Source organism: Tympanuchus pallidicinctus, unplaced genomic scaffold (genome assembly GCF_026119805.1).
Source record: "Tympanuchus pallidicinctus isolate F22 unplaced genomic scaffold, pur_lepc_1.0 scaffold10, whole genome shotgun sequence".
Taxonomy (NCBI): Eukaryota; Metazoa; Chordata; class Aves; order Galliformes; family Phasianidae; genus Tympanuchus; species Tympanuchus pallidicinctus.
Window position 1 is genome coordinate 19831196 of NW_026294619.1, and position 17657 is coordinate 19848852.

Consider the following 17657-nt stretch of genomic DNA (forward strand, 5'->3'; position numbering starts at 1 on the left):
TCGCCACTCTTTTCTATCCTCTTCTATAAGAATGTCTATGGACTATGGTAATATCAGTTTTTCCCAACCAAACGCAATGGAAAAGACTTAATGCACTACTGTTGATAGTGGTGTGGTGCACACTGGTTAATTCAGAGGAGGATGTAAATCCTTTATGAAAGATATTTATGCAATTAAGTTTCTAAGGCAAGTTTCTTTTCAGCATTTAGCATCTGGGTTCCATTTTAACATGAATAGATGACTGTCTCTAATTTAATTCCATTTCTCACTTTTTACATAGAATGTATAGGATGACTTCCTGTATTTTCTTTTGTGTGTGTGTGTGTGTGTGTGTGTGTGTGAAATTTCACCATTGTCTCCCAGCTTAAAATATGCACATTGAAAATAAATATATTAATAAAGAAATCGTGCTCAATTAAATAAAGTTCAAAGTCAGTTTTGGTTTTGGAAATCTAATTTTCTCACCTGGAATATGTGAAATACTGAAACAAACGTTTCATTGATCTTTATTTTTTTTTTCTTGTGCTCTCCGCCCCCTCCCCTGTGGTTCTTATTGGTGAAATTGTTATTTATTATTGGAGCCCAGCAGCGATACTTGCTGAAGGTTCAAATAGTAGAGAGCTCAGTAGGTGAACAAACACAGAACATTATAAGAGCTCAGTCTCAAATGCCAGAATGGCATATATGACTTGTAAGGTTACATCACAGTTTTGGCCCATCATTTCTTCCCAAAGTGGCTGATGCACAAGAGGAAGCTGGAAGCAATAAATCACTTCACAGTGCTCTACATGCATCCTGCTCTGGGCCCCTCTGGCAATAATATGACTTGAGGCTGACAAGGATAAAATCCTGATTCATTTGAAATCAGTTGGAGTTTTCCAATTGATTTGAATGAAAAATCATTTGATCGTGAAGTAGTATGCCAAAAATTATAGTACCAAAGGTTGAAGAAATGATGGCAGAAAGAAATCATTCTACTTGAATAATTGAAACAAAAAGACAGAACAAAGCAAAACAGAAAAGCTTGTCAAAGGGATTTCTGCTGTGCTTTCTATCAACTCACCAGCAAAATAAAATAAAAATATATAAAGGAATTCATAATCACAAAAGCCTACTTTCTTATGCACTCATTTCTTGAAATTAATTGAACTATATCTGATAGAAGTTTTTGGTGTAAAATACTGAAACATTTAGATCTTCCAAAGATTTTCTGTATTTGCTATAGGGATATAGGGATGCTGATATAATTTCTCATTTGATCATTTGAACACTTTTAGGAGTAACCAGAGATTTTCTACAACAGGAACTTCAAATGAGCTTAGCTGTACTAATGCTTCATTTATAAGATAATAAGAATTTTAAATTGTTTTGTAGAAGGAAAGAGATTTGTATTTGTCAGCAAAGCTCCAGTAGTTACCAATTCCAGTGCTTCCCTATGTTTCTTCATGCATTGCCCAAGGCTGACAGAAGTTTGATTAAAAGGGGAAGAAATGCCAGATACCACCTCCTTCTCCCGCAACCACCCTGGAGCAATTATGACAATATTTAACTTACAAATCAAAATGACACTATGAGGACCCACCCTTATAAACAGAAACAGAAATACAATTTTTCTTAGCTTTCCAAGAAAAATGAGAAAGTTGCATGAGCTTTCTGCTCATTATACTGTATTTGAATGAAAAGCCTTTTATATTCCACCTTTAAATGCAAAGTCTTGTTTTTTGTTTTTTTTTTTTTTCCTGTCAGTCTTCCTATCACAGTTTATCCGCATCCTGATCTTGTCAAGTCTTGGATAAATTCTTGCTGGTTTCACCAAGAGCAACATTGTTCCTTTCCTATCATTCAACAGCTTAGTTGCTGCATTCTTTATCTGTTGATCTGACCATATTACCTTCTTTTCTGCCTCAAGGAGCTGGCAAAGTTTCACTCCAGCCTATATATTTTTTTCTTATCTTGTACTTTTGTTCTTCTTCAGCTATGCTAACTTCGAATTTTTTCGTTTCCTAGAGCTATTGCTTCAGTATTACCTTTTTTGTCTTGCAGTTCAAGATGTGAATTCCTGGCAAAATGCACTCATTTTGCTGAGGACTCAACATTTTCTTTAGAAAGCATGTCAATTCATCTCAAATAAATAATCATTGTGCTTCTAAGTGAGAGCAGAGGCCTATAGACACAATTGGCTTTGTCTCAGCTGTCTGCCATTTTAAGATTTCAAACTTCTCAGGTATTGGTAACTGACTTTTTGTATGTTCCACTATAACGTAAATACAGTTGTACACTCTGTTTTCGTATTGTAGACATGCTGCAGGTCTCATTTCCCATTTCAATTTGCATGTTAGAAATAATGAACATTTGTTTTGATAGGCATTACTCATTCAATTTGTAGTTTTTATTTATTGCATGGTGTATTATTTAAAATGTTTTCTGATTTTTTTATTTTTTTTTTTAACTTGGTGCTATTAGATCTTCAAGTAGTTAAAAAGTAAGATTTGAGCTAGTGCAATATTGGTGACTTCCACCAGTTTCTGGTAGTGGCTCTTGAACAGCTCGTGGAAATCTGTTGGTGCTCAACAATCTAAGACAGATAACAGGCTTAGCCTTATGGGTTTGGATTTGTTTGTTTGTTTTAATGTTATGTTTCGTTTGTGTTTGTGCTTTTTTTCCCCCCGTTATCTCTATGAAGTATCACAGTTGAATTTGAGATATTTAGCAATGTTTAGCTAAGACATTCAGGTGTCTTTAACTCATCTTCCCCTCTCCTATACTCCATATCAAGATAAGTCACACAGTTTTGCAATAGAAAAGATTGGGTTATCTCTCTGTGCCTCGTGGTTTTTGGTGGGGATGTTCTTTTGACTTTTTACTGAACAAGGAAATTATCATGACATTTCGTTTTGGGAAACAGCCAGCAACTTTCCATGGCAGGGTGAGAGGAAACAAAGTCTGGCTTAAGTAACGAGGCTGAGTTTAGGTGTAAATGCTGCAAAATTGGAGGTGCTATGTTGGACTATGCTATATGTCTAGTACTTCAGAAGCATCCATGAGTTCTTAACATATTTCCTTTCCACAGCTGCAAATCTTCTTTGACTTTTTAATGACTTAGAAAAGACATGCTAACCTCCATGCCATATGCCTATTGCTAATATCTACTTATGTATTTTTTTCAATCTTACAGTTTGATATGTAAATTGGCTGTCGAATTCCACCCTCAGTTTAATCTGCAGTAACTTTGTTGCTTACAGTGCTATTTGTGCTGCTGTAATTTAGATTGGAATCTGGATGTGTATGTAAATGCACACATGTATATACACATGCAGTGCCTGCTTTCTTAGGTCTATCTGCAGAACTTCATTTTACAATTAAGAATGAGCGATCTGTGCGTTGATTATTTTTACGCTGATTTTAGTGCCACTAACGAGGAAGACTTCTTAGGAGGAAGTTTTTCACCCAAAGGGTGGTGATACTTTGGAACAGGTTGCTCAAGGAGGTTGTGGAAGCCCCATCCCTGAAGGCATTCAAGGCCAGGTTGGATGTGGCTCTGGGCAGCCTGGTCTAGTGATTGGTGAGCCTGCACATAGCAGGGGGGTTGAAACTAGATGATCATTATGGTCCTTTTCAACCCAGGCCATTCTATGATTCTGTGATTCTATGAAGGTAAATAATTTCAGGCTGCAGATGGGTTTTGGAGGCACACCTTTACAATATCTTCTGTCTGTTGTTGGTCCTGGGCAGTAACTTCTGTCTTTCCACCTGACGTGCAGTGCTGAATTTTCTGTGAGCTTCAAACCTCATTTTCATTTCACTTTGGGGAAAATGGAGGTAGGGGTGTTTAAGCAAGCAAACAAACGTGAGGGAAGAAGGCAAGCCCCATCCCAGCAGCCTTCCCACCCCCCATGTCTCCATCACTAGCCCAAAGCCGGAACGCATTTGAGCTGAACTGCCCCAGCTCCATCATCTGCGCTGTGCAGAGTCATCGTGGCCATGGTGCATAGCTGAGAGCCGGAAAGCAAACAGCTGCTGTAGCCTGATTTGAGTTAAAATAGTGTCAGTGTTTAGTCTGGCGCACTGCTTCAGGAGAGATTGGCAGCTGGGTCAAACAAAGTCATTCCATTGGCTCCCTTCCCAGCCAGCTTCTGCTAGTATTTAGGTACTAGTGCAGCCTAGGCCCCTTTTCTCAGGGATAGCCTAAGATCTGACCGCACCCTCCTTGCTTTTTAAAAAATGCCTTTTCACTCTTTAAGATAAATCCACTATTAGACACTCTGCCACTAATTGTGTATTAAGGCTGTTTTTCTCCTGAAAGCTGACGCATCCTGCTCTCGCCGCGGTGCAGAAAGCAGGCTGTTACAGTGCTGGATTCATAAAAGGGGCCTTTATAGCCGGTGAAAGAATATCTGTGTGCTTAGGCAGGAAACTTTTTGATCCACAGAAAAGCCAGACGACATCTAGGTAAGGCCGTGTATCGAATCTGCTTTTATGGGACAGCGGTGCAGTGAGCTCTGTTAATTGCGATCGCTTAATGTTTGCATGAGCTTTTTGATAATCTTTTTAGAAAGTTTAGGAAATAGCCGCTCCCAGGTCTCCAGCTCTTTCTCTCCTCCCCCCTCCTCACTCCTCCTATGGCTTTCATGCTCGCAAAAGCTCCTAATGCTCGGCTCCCTTTTAGCTGCAATGTGCAGAGGCGCGTCGCTTCTCATGCAGGAGGGATCGCTTGTGGCGGTGCGCAGCAAAAAGTTCTGCCATCCAAGGGAACCGTGTGTAACAGGGCAGCGGTTGGGAGAGTTTGCAGGGAAAGCTTTCAACTTTTACAGACTGCCTGTGCAATCATTTAAAAGTAGTTGCAAACCGCTTTGAACTAACAAGGGTTTAATTACGGAAAAGTTTAATGTGGCGATGGAAGGAATATTAAGTAAGTTGTCTTTGTCTTGTACTTTTTAATTTTAGTTGTTGCTTTAGCCTGTTGGGTCACATTTTTTGTCAGCACTGAAGGCTGCCATGAATTGGTAATGAGGGCCCCTTTTGCACATGATTTTGGCAATTGGCCAAAATCAACTTCCCGACGGCAAGCTTTCTCTAAAAGAACCTGAAGCATTTTTTTGTGATTAGGAATCATGTCTGAAAGCTGCCACAACCAGTTGTGTAGGCATGTCAAAATGACTTTATACAGTATATCTGCAGCATTTGGGGAGGGGAGCAAAGAGAGGGTGGGGGGGTGTCTGTTTTTTCCTAATGTACCAAATTGTTGCTATTAGCAGCCTGAATTTCCGTAGCTCATACACCTCCAAAAACCAGGCTGCAGGGAGAGAAGGCATAATGGGAATCATTGGCACATTTATGTTTCTCAACATGCCAAAGCAGCCCAAATTGTCACGTTTAAGCAGGATACAGTGTTAGGGATTGCTTAAAACACTTGTGGACGTAAAGCAGATGAATCCTTAAACTTTTAATCCCAGTTAATTATGCTCAGTACACAGTAAGTAATGACGTTTTCTAGAAGTTTCTTTGTTTGAATTGCATAAATGAAGCTTTTTGCTGTAACTGTTGAAAAATACGTGCCTAGATCCACTGATGGGGGAGTATGTAAGGGAAAGCTCAGCTGTGCCTCTGGATTTATTCTAATTCCTTCAAGTCTGGGTATGGGTCTGAGCTGCAAGACAGGGAGCAGGAGTTGGGCTGTCCTTTGTTGTTGAAAAGGGGGAAAGCTAGTTAGTCTAAACACGAGGAAGGAGCTGTGAAAGTTCACATTTCAAGGGTGCTCCAAGTTCCGAAACTTGTGGAGCTCATCTGCACAGTAAATGGGTGATTATTCCTCGCTGATATTACATAAACAAATCTGGCACCGTAAGGGAATGCATTATTATTGTACACTCAAAGGTTTTGAGAATTTAATCTCTGTTTAACAAAGCAGCCCAGCAACTGGAAGTTAAGGACCTCCTCTGACACGCAGTGTGTACTCTACTCTGCTGTCTTTTCCATGTGTGTGCGATGTAAGAAAAAGTGCGCCAGGCAGGGTTTTTGTTAGGTGTTTTTATTTTACATGGCAACTCTCGTGGCTGCAGCCTTGGAATTGCCTGTTTCTGCCTCGGTGTGTTGTTTGCTCGTGAGCAGTGCCCTACTTGTGCACAGCGTTGGTGCGGAGCAGCTGTTCCGCACCTTCCTGTGCCCTGCCCCCTGTTCGGTCCCCTGTGCAGTAGTTCCTGCAGTTAAAATGGGCTTTACAGGTATTGTGTTTCTGCTGTTCAAGCGTGCGTTTTCTGTAAGGTGTCTGTGTCTGTGTGGGTGTCTGTGTTTGCTTTATTACATAACGCAAGGCATAACTGGACCGGGAAAAACCTTGTGCTCCGGAGACAGTCCAGTGCCTCCTCGACTTGCCTGGGAGGGTTTGCTCTTGTTACCTTGCAGGAGACTGAATCTCCATGAAGTCTCCTCTGACTTTAATTGTAGCACGTATCATTTGCAGTGAAAGAAAGTAGACAAAATTAAAATGTTGGGGAAAAAAAAAAATGTAGAAAATGAGCAAACTAAAGTAACGTGAATAAGAGTTACTTCATTTTTCTGGGACATTTTAAAAGTTTTACGACAGGGAGAAATACATCACAGGTGAATCATATTTTCATGTAAAGTACTGTGAAAAATGATCAGGTTGAAGGCTAAAGTAAATGTGACAGTAAAATTTTAGCAAATCATTATGAAATTTATTTACCAATGTGTGGAAGTAATTTCTCATGAATTATTAAATTAGGTGCACTTAATTTCAAATATGCATATGCTCATCTAGTTACTGCAAAACTATAACTGTGACATGTTTTCTTGTGGTATTCCTAGTTTTACCTAGGAGGTTTTACTGTGAAATAACGAACGCTTGCTAGTGCACTAGTTCCAGAGGTTTTGGGTTCTGTTTTGGTTGTTGAAGAGCTGTGTTATAAATCAAAGCAAGTTATGCTCCAAAAACTTTTTGAAGGCTTTTTAAATCTGGAGTCAAATTTTGTCTTGATAACATGCCTGAAGTGTAAAATTTAATATATGAAGTAACAGAGAGTTTTACATAAATCTTACCACATTATAAATTTGGCTTTTGATTGCGTGTACTAAATTAGGGCTTTTCTACATCAGGAAATATATTTTCTGTACGAATATGTGCACAAGTCACATTTCTATCACATAAATAAACAGTCTGCATAAATTTCGAGGTATAAAGCTGAAAATATATGGATACTATATTCTGTTCTTCAATACTAAGCCAGTAGATTAATATTTTATTGCAGCTAGGCTGGAAAAAGACTGATTAGCTACTTCTCCTGAGACTATAAAAGGTGAAACATACTAAGTAATCTGCATTATGGCATTTTTATTTTTAACAGCTGTCCGAAATAATGTGTCTCGAATCTTCCTACTGGGAGGTTTTTATGTTTTCTATTTGTTTGCAAACATATCATGAAGAAGTACAATTATAAAGCTTAACTTTTCTCTAATTTTGTATATTAGATTTTACTGCTCAGAACACTATTCTACTGCAGTAAACAAAAAAAAGGAATTTTACATTTAAAATATAAATTATTGTTTTTTGTAGCTGACATTTTTAATGACTGTTAGACATTTGTGAACAGCATGTTTTAGTAGTACAGTATAAATATGTGTCATTATACATTTGAATAAAAGTTACAAAGGTATTTGTAAAATACTATAAATTATATGAAAAGAGTTAACATTGTAGAACACTTCTTACTTTATCATGATAGCATGTGGACGTGTAGAAATAGCTTTTTTCTTCTATAGATTCTACCGCATGTTTTAAAACTTTAGAAATGAAACCGGGCAGTTTTTTGTTGTTGTTTTTGAAGCAAACTTTTCATTCATGTAAACTAAGCACTTTCTTCTATATGTTCTAAATTCCAGCAATGAGATAAATAAATTGCTGCATTGGATGGAATATAATTATTGAATTTTGGCAGAACTTCAGTGAACTCTGCCATGAAAGATTAATGGGCACAGTGCGCTCTTAGATTCTAAAGTAACAGATGAAGATAAAGGGAGTGCATAGAAGGCTCCAACCTTTGTGGTTCGGAAAAAATAGAAATGATGGCGAATTGTTAACTTTTGGCATAAACTGCTAATGATGTTTTGTCATCTCGGTGATAAAAACTACAGAAAGAGACAAGAAAATCCAATTTAGCAGAAATTCTCTTAATTTCTTTCTTGCTCTGTTTTCCATTTTGTTTTGTTGTGTTTTTTTTTGTTGTTGTTTTGTTGTTGTGGGTGTTTTTTTTTTTTTTTTTTTTTTTTTTTTTGGTATTTGAATTGCTCTGTATTCTTGCAAACAGGAGAATGAAACATGCAGACTGCTTGCAGGACGCACTAATATGGCGTGCTAATGAAATCCCTCCACATCAGCACATATGTGGTTTTTCACTAGAATTATGATTTTGGTTTGTGATTATGGCACAGTGATTTAAAAACACAGGTAGAATTGCACCGGCTGCATAGAGGCTGCGCATGCAGTCAGTGGTTTTTGTTGTTACTTCATCTGTTCACTCTCTCCCAAACCTGAACAGTTTACAACACTTGTTTTGACTGACAAATTGCTGCCACAACCACAAAATAATATTCTGCTGGGCTTTTAAATTATTACTGCGCAAAAATAGTGTTTTTAATCAAGAACAATGATCCACTGTTAGGCCAGCCAAGCTCCCCGGGCGGGATCAACAGAGCAGTGAGGGCTCCTCAGCGCTTCCCACCGGCTCTCTCCACATAAGAGAAGGGCTCTGGGTCAGCGCTGCTCCAGGCGGTTGGGACCTTCCACCGCTGGGGCCAGGCACAGTGCCTGCCTGGGTGACCCGTACCTCAGCCAGGTACTTCTCCAGGCAGCGGCTGGGCCTCGGGGCAGAGCGCCCGGCTGGCAGCCAGGTGGGGCTTGTGCCAGTGCACCCAGAGTGCCCCATGCCTGGGGGGACTATGCAGGCAGGATGTATCCGTGCTGGGTTTTTCCCTTGCTTCCCAACGGCTAACCTGCCACTAAGGCAGAGTGTGTTCAGCTCCTATGTTGTAAAATGGCAGATATCCAGGATCCGGGATATATTTCAGGACTTCAAAGACATTTCTGCTCTCCTTCCCAGTCACATCCTTAAGCTCATGATGACAGCGTTATGAGTGGGATAGTTAAGATGCATACAGACAACAGCCTGATCTCAGCCCGTTGAAGTCACCAGGGAAAACCCTCCCTGAATGTGTGGCTTTGGGGATCCCATGCTTGGTCTGGTGTGGCCTGCCAGGAGCTGCACCTCTTCCCTTCCCTCCCTGCTGCATCAACAGGGCTGGCACTGCCATCCTCCCTGGGCTTCTGTCTCGGTTTCACTGGCACTCCTCAAAGAGGAAGGTTTGCTGACTAAAAGGCTTGAGTACTCTCCCTGGCTTTGCAGAGGAGCAAATGCCCAAGCCCTTTTTTTGCCCATATGCAGTCTTTTTCATTGTCTTTCTTCCCTTCCAAAAGTTAGTCTTGCAGCTGACCTTCATTACCTCCATTAGTACTGCGGATTCATCAGAGTTCAGGAAGTGCAGCTACCTGCCTGCTAGTGTCTCCCTACTGAAGTGCTGCATTAGATAGTCTGTGTCCAATACAAAATGGATTTACATGCTAGATCTATCACTTTCTTAATCAGACATCTTTTTTTTTTTTTTTTTTTTTTTCAGTTATATTTATTTTAGGACATTTTAATATTTAAATAGAAAAGCAGATTTATATCTTTTGTAGAGTACAGTAAAGTGCTTCATTTAACTTGCCAGCATACTGAGTTGGAAAGCCTTTAACGAGTTATATTTGCAATGTGCCTGCATTTCCAAGTAGACCATGATCCCTTTTTCTTTCAGGTTTAATTAATTCACAGAAATGAAAAAAATTTTCAGCAACCTAGTCTGTAGGTTGCTAACCACAGGTTATATGATTGTTGGAGGAATATTATGCCATGTGCAACAAATGTATTTGCAACATGCAATCAGATTACACTTTCACAGCTGTGGGATTATGGACTGTTAGCATATTCAATCTCTTAAAATATTATGAATATTTTTGCAGATATTACCTATGCAACTCAGGGAACACTCCTGCACATTATTTGAGTACACAGTAGTTGGGTGAAAGTTTAAATTCCAGCAGGAATCATATCGATGGCTCTGAGATGGCCATAAGTGGGCTCAAGGCAGGGAACCTCGCTGTTTCCTCTGGCTTGGAGAGCCCCATGGGCAGCAGCAGTGGCTGTGAGATGGAGGCACCGGGATGCCTCTGTGCTGGCAGCACTGGAGTGGCTGAGTGTGGCAGGAGGGCCCAAGCAAGCCAAGGCCATCACGATTGCAGATGGGTTACTTTTCTGCCTGCTGGCAGACAGAAAAGACTGCCTCGCAATTCTGACATCAGCTCTGCTGTGAACCTCTCCCAAAGTGGGATGCTCTTCATGCAGCTGTAGTTCCAGAAATCTTGGCAGCAGGCGGTTACATGGGCAGTGTGCTGGGAAAGGTTTTTATCCCGAGGGGGATCCTCTGTGGCTTCGTGTCTTACCACAAAACCTACCTCCTGAATTAAAGGCTGAAGACACTAGGCAAGAGGATGTGGTTTTTTAGATGTAAAACATTGTGAAGACTTTTCTTTAAGCATGGTAACTGACAAACAGATTAAAGTATTCTAAGGCAATATTTTGATTTTTTAGTTACATACACATAGTATCAGTCAGAATAGCAAATTATGCTGAAATATAGTCTGTAAAACTGAGCACTTTACCCTTTGCAAAACTGCACATACTGGTGTCTGTTTCTAACAAGACTGTCCCAGGGCGTGCCAGGTCTCCTGGGGTTGAGCATTACAAATTTTCAGCCTTGCCCTTCCACTGTGATATACTGAATTTTGCATGTCAACAATATACTCTTCCAAAACATGCAAGAAATGTTGTAAAGAAGAAAAAGATTTTATGGAAATCTGAAACATCTTTTTTTGTTGTTCTTAGTAAATAGGAACAGTGATGTAAAAAACCTGTTACATTTGGTTTGTGCTGAGTTGGGGAAGTAGAGGAGGAAGATTAAGTTTAGAAAACCCAACCTAATAATCTAACTCACTGTCTGCAATCAATGAAAATATTTATAACAGAATTGAAATACCGTTAGACTCAGAGATCCCAGTTGAAATAGCTTTTTGTAATCTTGAAGTATGGCTGAAGAAGCAGAGTCTTTGACTATAACACTCAGTAGGAATGAAACAAATATTGAAAAGGAGTTCCAAAAGCTTAAATGATATCTCATTTGGGGGTATATATTAGTTCACTAAATTCCAATTCTCTGACTAGTAATCATGATTGTTAATGTATATCTTTTATGACTTTCAGAGCAAGAGAAGCAAATCTTGGGAGCATGATCATTCTGATACCCTCAGTGGTAAGTACCCGAACTGCAATCAAATTTATTACATTTTTGTAGAGTAGAGGCCTTTTAGAGACCACACTTGCTGCAGCTTAGTCACACAACGGCTTCAAATGTCGTTCTGGAATAATAGGGTAGTAATATGATATACTCTATAATGAAAATCAGTGTAAAGCACAGGTGGTTGCTAGTATTTGTGTGGTCAGATATAAAAGCTTCACTATGGGCACAAGCTACTGCTTTCCCACTTGAGGAAAGTATAATTAAAAGTGGTTTCCAGATGTGCTGACCCATGTCTGCCATTTCTAAAAGTGAATTTTGCAAATGCAAACTGGTCTACGTTGCATTCATCATTATGAAGCTATTGATGGGTTTTCAGATGATAAAAAGATTGGGAGCATAAATACCCTAGCTTTAAAACTGAGGTGTCTTTAAACAGCAGATGGTAGCATTTTATGTTCATACTGCGTTCATAGGATTTATGTAAGTAGTTCATAGCTGATCTGTGGCAAACATGCAAAATCTATATAGACAAAAAATAACATTTATTTCATACAGATGAGAGGTGGTTCATTGCTGGCAAATTGATTTGCAACCAGAAAGTTACAGTAAGATGGTACTGCCGTTGTTGTTTTGTTTCTTGGTAATGCAGTGAAGTAAATGGCACCCTAATGCATTAGATTTTAGCTCCTTTATCCTAATTTTCAAACCTGGACATATAAAATGCATTTTCTAATTTTGACTTTGTCTGTAGCTACACAAATAGTTAGAAAACGAGAAAAATATGCTAAAAAGTGATCAGCTCAAAATGGAAAATAGTAGAAACTCTTAGTTATAGGCTTATATAATGCATCGTTAGTTGAGTTGTCTGGGAAAAAAATACAACAAAATTCAGAAAAGATACTAGGCTTTAAAATGTGGTTAAAAGGAGATTTCGGCTCCTTTAATTTGGCTAATTACAGATTTTTAAGGCAAAATTGTTGTCCTAATATCCATGTAATTTCATTAGACCTTGTATTTCCCCTGGAAATTTTGTTGTCAAAATAAACTCTCTGTTTCAGAAGAAATTTTTTTCAACTCCAGAAGAAGCAACAGGGAAGAATGCCATGCCTGCCTTCATCTTAGTAGTACTTCCGCTAGCACTACACTCATTACTGATTCCTGTGTCTTCTAGGGAAGTTCAGAAGTGTAGGCTGGAATCTATTAGGCTAAGGATCTTGGACTATTGATAAATAATATTAAAATATTTTTTAGATACTGTGTGTAATTTTGCCTGACCTTTGCATGCGTTTCGTTTACTTTTTTCTGCAGATGTGACTCACAGCTGTCAAATGAGAGTCTAATCCTTAGCATTTGATTTTAGGGAAATACCAAGAGTGAATAAATTAAATATTTTTCATGTGTTTCCTCTTGGACTTTTCTGCAAGGAAGTTGCTTTTCCATTTAAGTCCCTCTCTCTCTTTTTTGACTAAGCAGAATTGAAGCACTCTTTTGAAGTGTGTATCCACTAGAATACTTCAGTAAAGGCTGAATTAGTCATAAAAACAAGTTCTCAGTTAAATAATTTTTAAAATAAATAATTACATTTAGACTGTGCTCAGTTTTTTTTTTGTTTTGTTTTTGTTTTTTGTTTTGTTTTTTGTTGGTTTTTGGAATTCATTTTGCAGTAGAAAACATTGCAAGTACTTACAAAGGCATTGACAGGTTCAGTAGGGACTCAGAATGCAAACTTGGTAGCAAAGATAGTAAGTTCACCTATATGTTCTTCTCTGTAATAACATAATAACCCAGTAAAATCATAATGCTGGTAAATTAGAGTGTTCTGGCTTGACTGTTTTTGTATCTCTGAGATAGAAAATCCAGATCTAGGATGCTCAAGGCACACTCAAGATAGAATGGAACATACAACCAATGAGCAGGATATCAGTAACTGCATGGTGAAAATGCTGAACTTATAAATATTGGTTGTTGGAACAGCAGATTTTTTAATGTGAACAAATGTTTAATAACACTTTTTTACATTGTAATAACAGTTTAGTTTAAAGAGTTTAGTATAAATATTCTATTTTGATACAAAGCTACCAGTGACTATTTTTACAAGTATGCTACTAACATGCACATATACTTTTAATATTATATCACATTTAGACTACTGTTTGCCCAAGAGGTAGAATTTTGCCACATGACTGTTATTAATCCTTTTATTTTCTGGCAAAATGACATTCAATATCAAGCTTAGAAATGTTCACCAAACTACAGACATTCACATGTGAAAACGTGCAAAATGAATGCTACCTTGCTACTTAATTTACAGTCTATTGCTAGTGGTCACTGTCATGAGTTGTCTGTTCACATCAGAGTCCAGCTCCATGACCTCACTTAACATTCTGTACATACATTTTTTTGTGCAAAAAGTCTATTTTCTCAGGAACTCAGAGTAAGAAAATAAGTAACTTACTAAAAAATAGAGTCTTTAATTACTGGGCATTTTACGTCCTTGCTACCTGTTGACTTCTGAGTACTTGTTGATTGGTAGTATTCTTATCAGTTCAAAAATAAAATGATGACCCAACTGGGGGAGATGCCAGTTTTTTTGGGCTGTGCATGTAAGGACATGAGGAAAGTGGCATATTGGCAGGTAGAGATGCTTCCTTGACCACCAGATGTGGAAGACAACTCACAGACCCCTCCTCAAGTGCAACAAATCTGTCCTCTGTAGTTAATTTAGGCAATATCCTTCTATATAATCCTCTGCCAGGTACTGAGTACAGTTGTGTGAGCTGTTGTATATATATGATACTCTTGTTGGCTACTCACTGACAGTTTTGCGAGAACATCCTTTTCCAAGCATCTATACCCTTCTTGTTTGTAGTATTCTGGGGTCCAACAAGTGCACTGCATTCTATTTCACCCAGAAGAAATTAGAGATGACCTGCTTTATATTTTATCTCTATTTAGAACATTTTTTTTTTTGCTTTGTGTTTAATACCTCTTTTAAATCTTGCCAGCATTATATCTTTCACATACCTATTCTTTGCCATAATTGAGAGACTTTGTTTGTGGGTTCACAATTAGCTGCAATAAGAAAATGGTCTAATCAGTAGGTGAATCAAATCAACTTTAATAATAATAATTGTAAAATATTTCATTTTGATTTTGATTTTTTTGTGCACATTTTGTACACAGAATTTGGAAAAAATATTTGAACTTTAGATTAAATCTTTTTCATATTGACAATGTATAAATATAATGTTTCAGCAATTTCTAAACTGTTTATTTTGTTGTTGTTTTTTAATAGAAAATGATCTAACACATTCCCTGGCAAATTACTTTGTTTTTGGTGAACCAGCCTTTTTGGAGGGAAAATTTTCTAAAATGTTTCCTGATAACTGTATCACATGACAAACATATTGTGTCTTTTCTGCCCTTTTAATCTTGGTGTTTCTGGCATTTTGCAGTGTGTTAACAGATTATCAACTTCAAACATGAGTTTTCTTGTTCCTTCTTAAAATGAAGTATCTTGCAAGAAATATGTGCAGTCCAGCTCAAATGCTTTGGCTGTGGATAAGCCTCATTTACTCGTGTCAATACGACCACTGAAACCACTGAAAGTTGGGTGCTTACCAGTTCTCAAGGTCAGCATATATTACACCACTGTAAATATATCTTATATGAGGCCTGCTCACAGGTCTGAGCTGAAAATAAGCATGAATACAGCCATACCATCAGTTCTTAGTTACTGCCCCAGGACTTCATCTCTTTCAGTTGTTCCCTCGCAACAGTGCCCAAGCCTGCAGACAAAGCAGCATGCTTGCTTCAGGCCAAATAGCAAGACATGGTCCTTATAAAACCAGAGGTGGTCACCACACAGATATCACCACTTTCTGTCCCACTGCATGACTGGCCTCCTCATTCAGACCTTCATTTAACTGGGCTAAAATCCCATGGCATTTTGCTGCTTCCTTGTAGAATCCTGTTGTTTAAGGAAAGCTTAAAAGTCACAACTCTTAATGTGGTTGTCATTCAAACTGATTTTACTACTACATTTTCAATTTTTTATGAGGGAATATCTTCTCAGGTGTTATAGGTATTGTGCCTTCTGTTCTTGTGCGAATTTGCCAACTGTAGCAATAGCACTGGAGACTCTTCCTCTGTTTTGTTAAAACTGTCTCCTTATTCTTTCCTAATCAAATGCATTGCAATTGAGACTAATTCTGATCACAGCTGATTGAGCTCTACTAGAGACACTGGAGAGTCAATACATTATATTTTTTTATTTATAGGTTTTTGTGATAAAACAAGGTGTTTTTTTTTTTTTCTGAGCTTGTTCTTAGTACTCTTTCTTAGAACTGGCTTCCAAGTTCAGATCATAGAATCATAGAATGGCTTATGTTGGAAGGGACCATAATGACCCTTGAGCTCCGGCCCCCTGCCACTTGGCAGGGTTGACACCCACTACATCAGACTTCCCAGGACCCCATCTAACCTGGTCCTGAACACCTCCAGGAATGGGCATCTACAGCTTCTCTGGGCCCCTTGTGTCCATAAACCTCACCACCCTCTGAGTAAATAATTTCCCCCTAATATCTAATCTAAATCCCCCCTCATTTATTTTAAAACTATTCCCCTTTGTCCTATCCCTACTGGGCCATGTAAAAAGTCAGTCCCCCTCCTGTTTATAAGCTCCCTTCAAGTACTAGAAGGCCACAAAGAGGTCTCCCTGGAGCAATCTGTTTTTCAAGCTAATAAGCCCAGCTCTCTCAGCCTATCTTCATAGGAGAGGTGCTCCTTTGACCATCTTCGTGATTCTCCTCTTTGCCCTCTCCAGCAACTCCTCATCCCTCCTGTGCTGAGGGCCCCAGAAGATTAAAGGGTTATTGTACATCTTGTACAATGTACATATTGTACATGAGAAATGAACCCTAGTCATTTAGGAGCATGGTATTAGTTTATCTATCTGTACATCGGTGTAAGTGCATGTCGGCCCTGTGAATGCAGTAGCTATTGACAGACACTCCCTGCTTAGCTGTGAGCATCTTGATTGTCTAGAGTGTGGTATTCTGCTTTGAGTGATGTACTGAGAGAAGGAAACAGAGAACAGAGATGATAATCAGAGGTCTTGAAGATCTGATTTACAAGGGAAGTTTGAATGGACTCATCAGACAAATGTCTTGGGAATAATGAGAATAACTGGTGTTGTTTTGGGGCAGTGTGGTGAACTAGACAACCTCTTTTGTTTTGTTCAGCTTGTCTTTTCATCCCCTCAATCATTTCCCTCATCCTCCTTCTATTTCTTCCCATGCCTACAGTATTTTGGCATTTCAGAGAGTAATTATGTGCAGAATTTGTGGTGATTAAGCTTATAAAGAGTCAACAATATTTATGAATTTATGAATTTATGAATATCATAATTATTCATTATGATAATATTTGATATCTGGAACACTGACTTGTAACAGAAGAGCTGCTTTAACTGGTGGCATTTGAGAAAGTAAATCTCTTCAGCCTTTATAATGGCTCCTTTTTGCAGTTACATTTCCTGGTGCTGTGCCGGAATATCTGAGGTGCTTTCTGAAATAAGGAGGAAGAACCTTCCTAGAACTCTGGTACAGGAGAAAATTCTCTGTGCTCTGTCTTTTCCCTGTCCATATGTCCACTGTCAGCAGATGCATCTGAAGTATGCCTCTGAAAATTCATTGAGATAGGAAAAAGCCACTTCAGTAGTGCTTAAATAAAGGAAGGTACACACTAGCAAATCAGGGAGTAGATAGGGAAAAAAAAGCAAACAAAAGCCTTACAAACCATAAGTGATTTCAGCTTCAGGATGGCAGCTTCTACTGTACATGCCTTTTGGGAGCCTCTATATTTGTATAATAAATGATAAATGAATGATAAATTAAGATAAATTGGGCTTAAGGGATTTTCGTAATTTATTTTAGATTTTACTTTTACCTTTTCCTACCAGTGATAGAATCAAAAGTGGAGTGCTGAGAATCTGTTTTTAATGATAAACAAAGGTAAGTCCATTGAATTTGGGTTTTTGAATGTAGCATACTGTTAAAGCCTGAAGGACATGCAAGTGACAAACACTTGATTAAAAAAAAAAAACAACAAATTTTAAAGTCTTTTAAAGTCTTACTCTGGTAGCTACAGCCATAGAAGACTACAGGACCCTTTACAGGATATTGGACACTGAAAAATGCATCAAATGCCATCAAAGTTATACATATAGGTATGTAATTTTTTGTCAGAGGTGT

At 38.4% G+C, this 17657-nt stretch overlaps 1 long non-coding RNA gene across 1 annotated transcript in view; it reads left to right on the forward strand.

Moving 5' to 3' along the window:
* LOC128072929 (uncharacterized) overlaps positions 1–17657 on the forward strand; it is a 261184-nt gene that overhangs the window by 122676 nt on the left and 120851 nt on the right. The window contains exon 4 of the long non-coding RNA XR_008202525.1: positions 11367–11415. This is a non-coding gene — a long non-coding RNA (uncharacterized LOC128072929). The remainder of the gene's footprint in view (positions 1–11366; positions 11416–17657) is intronic.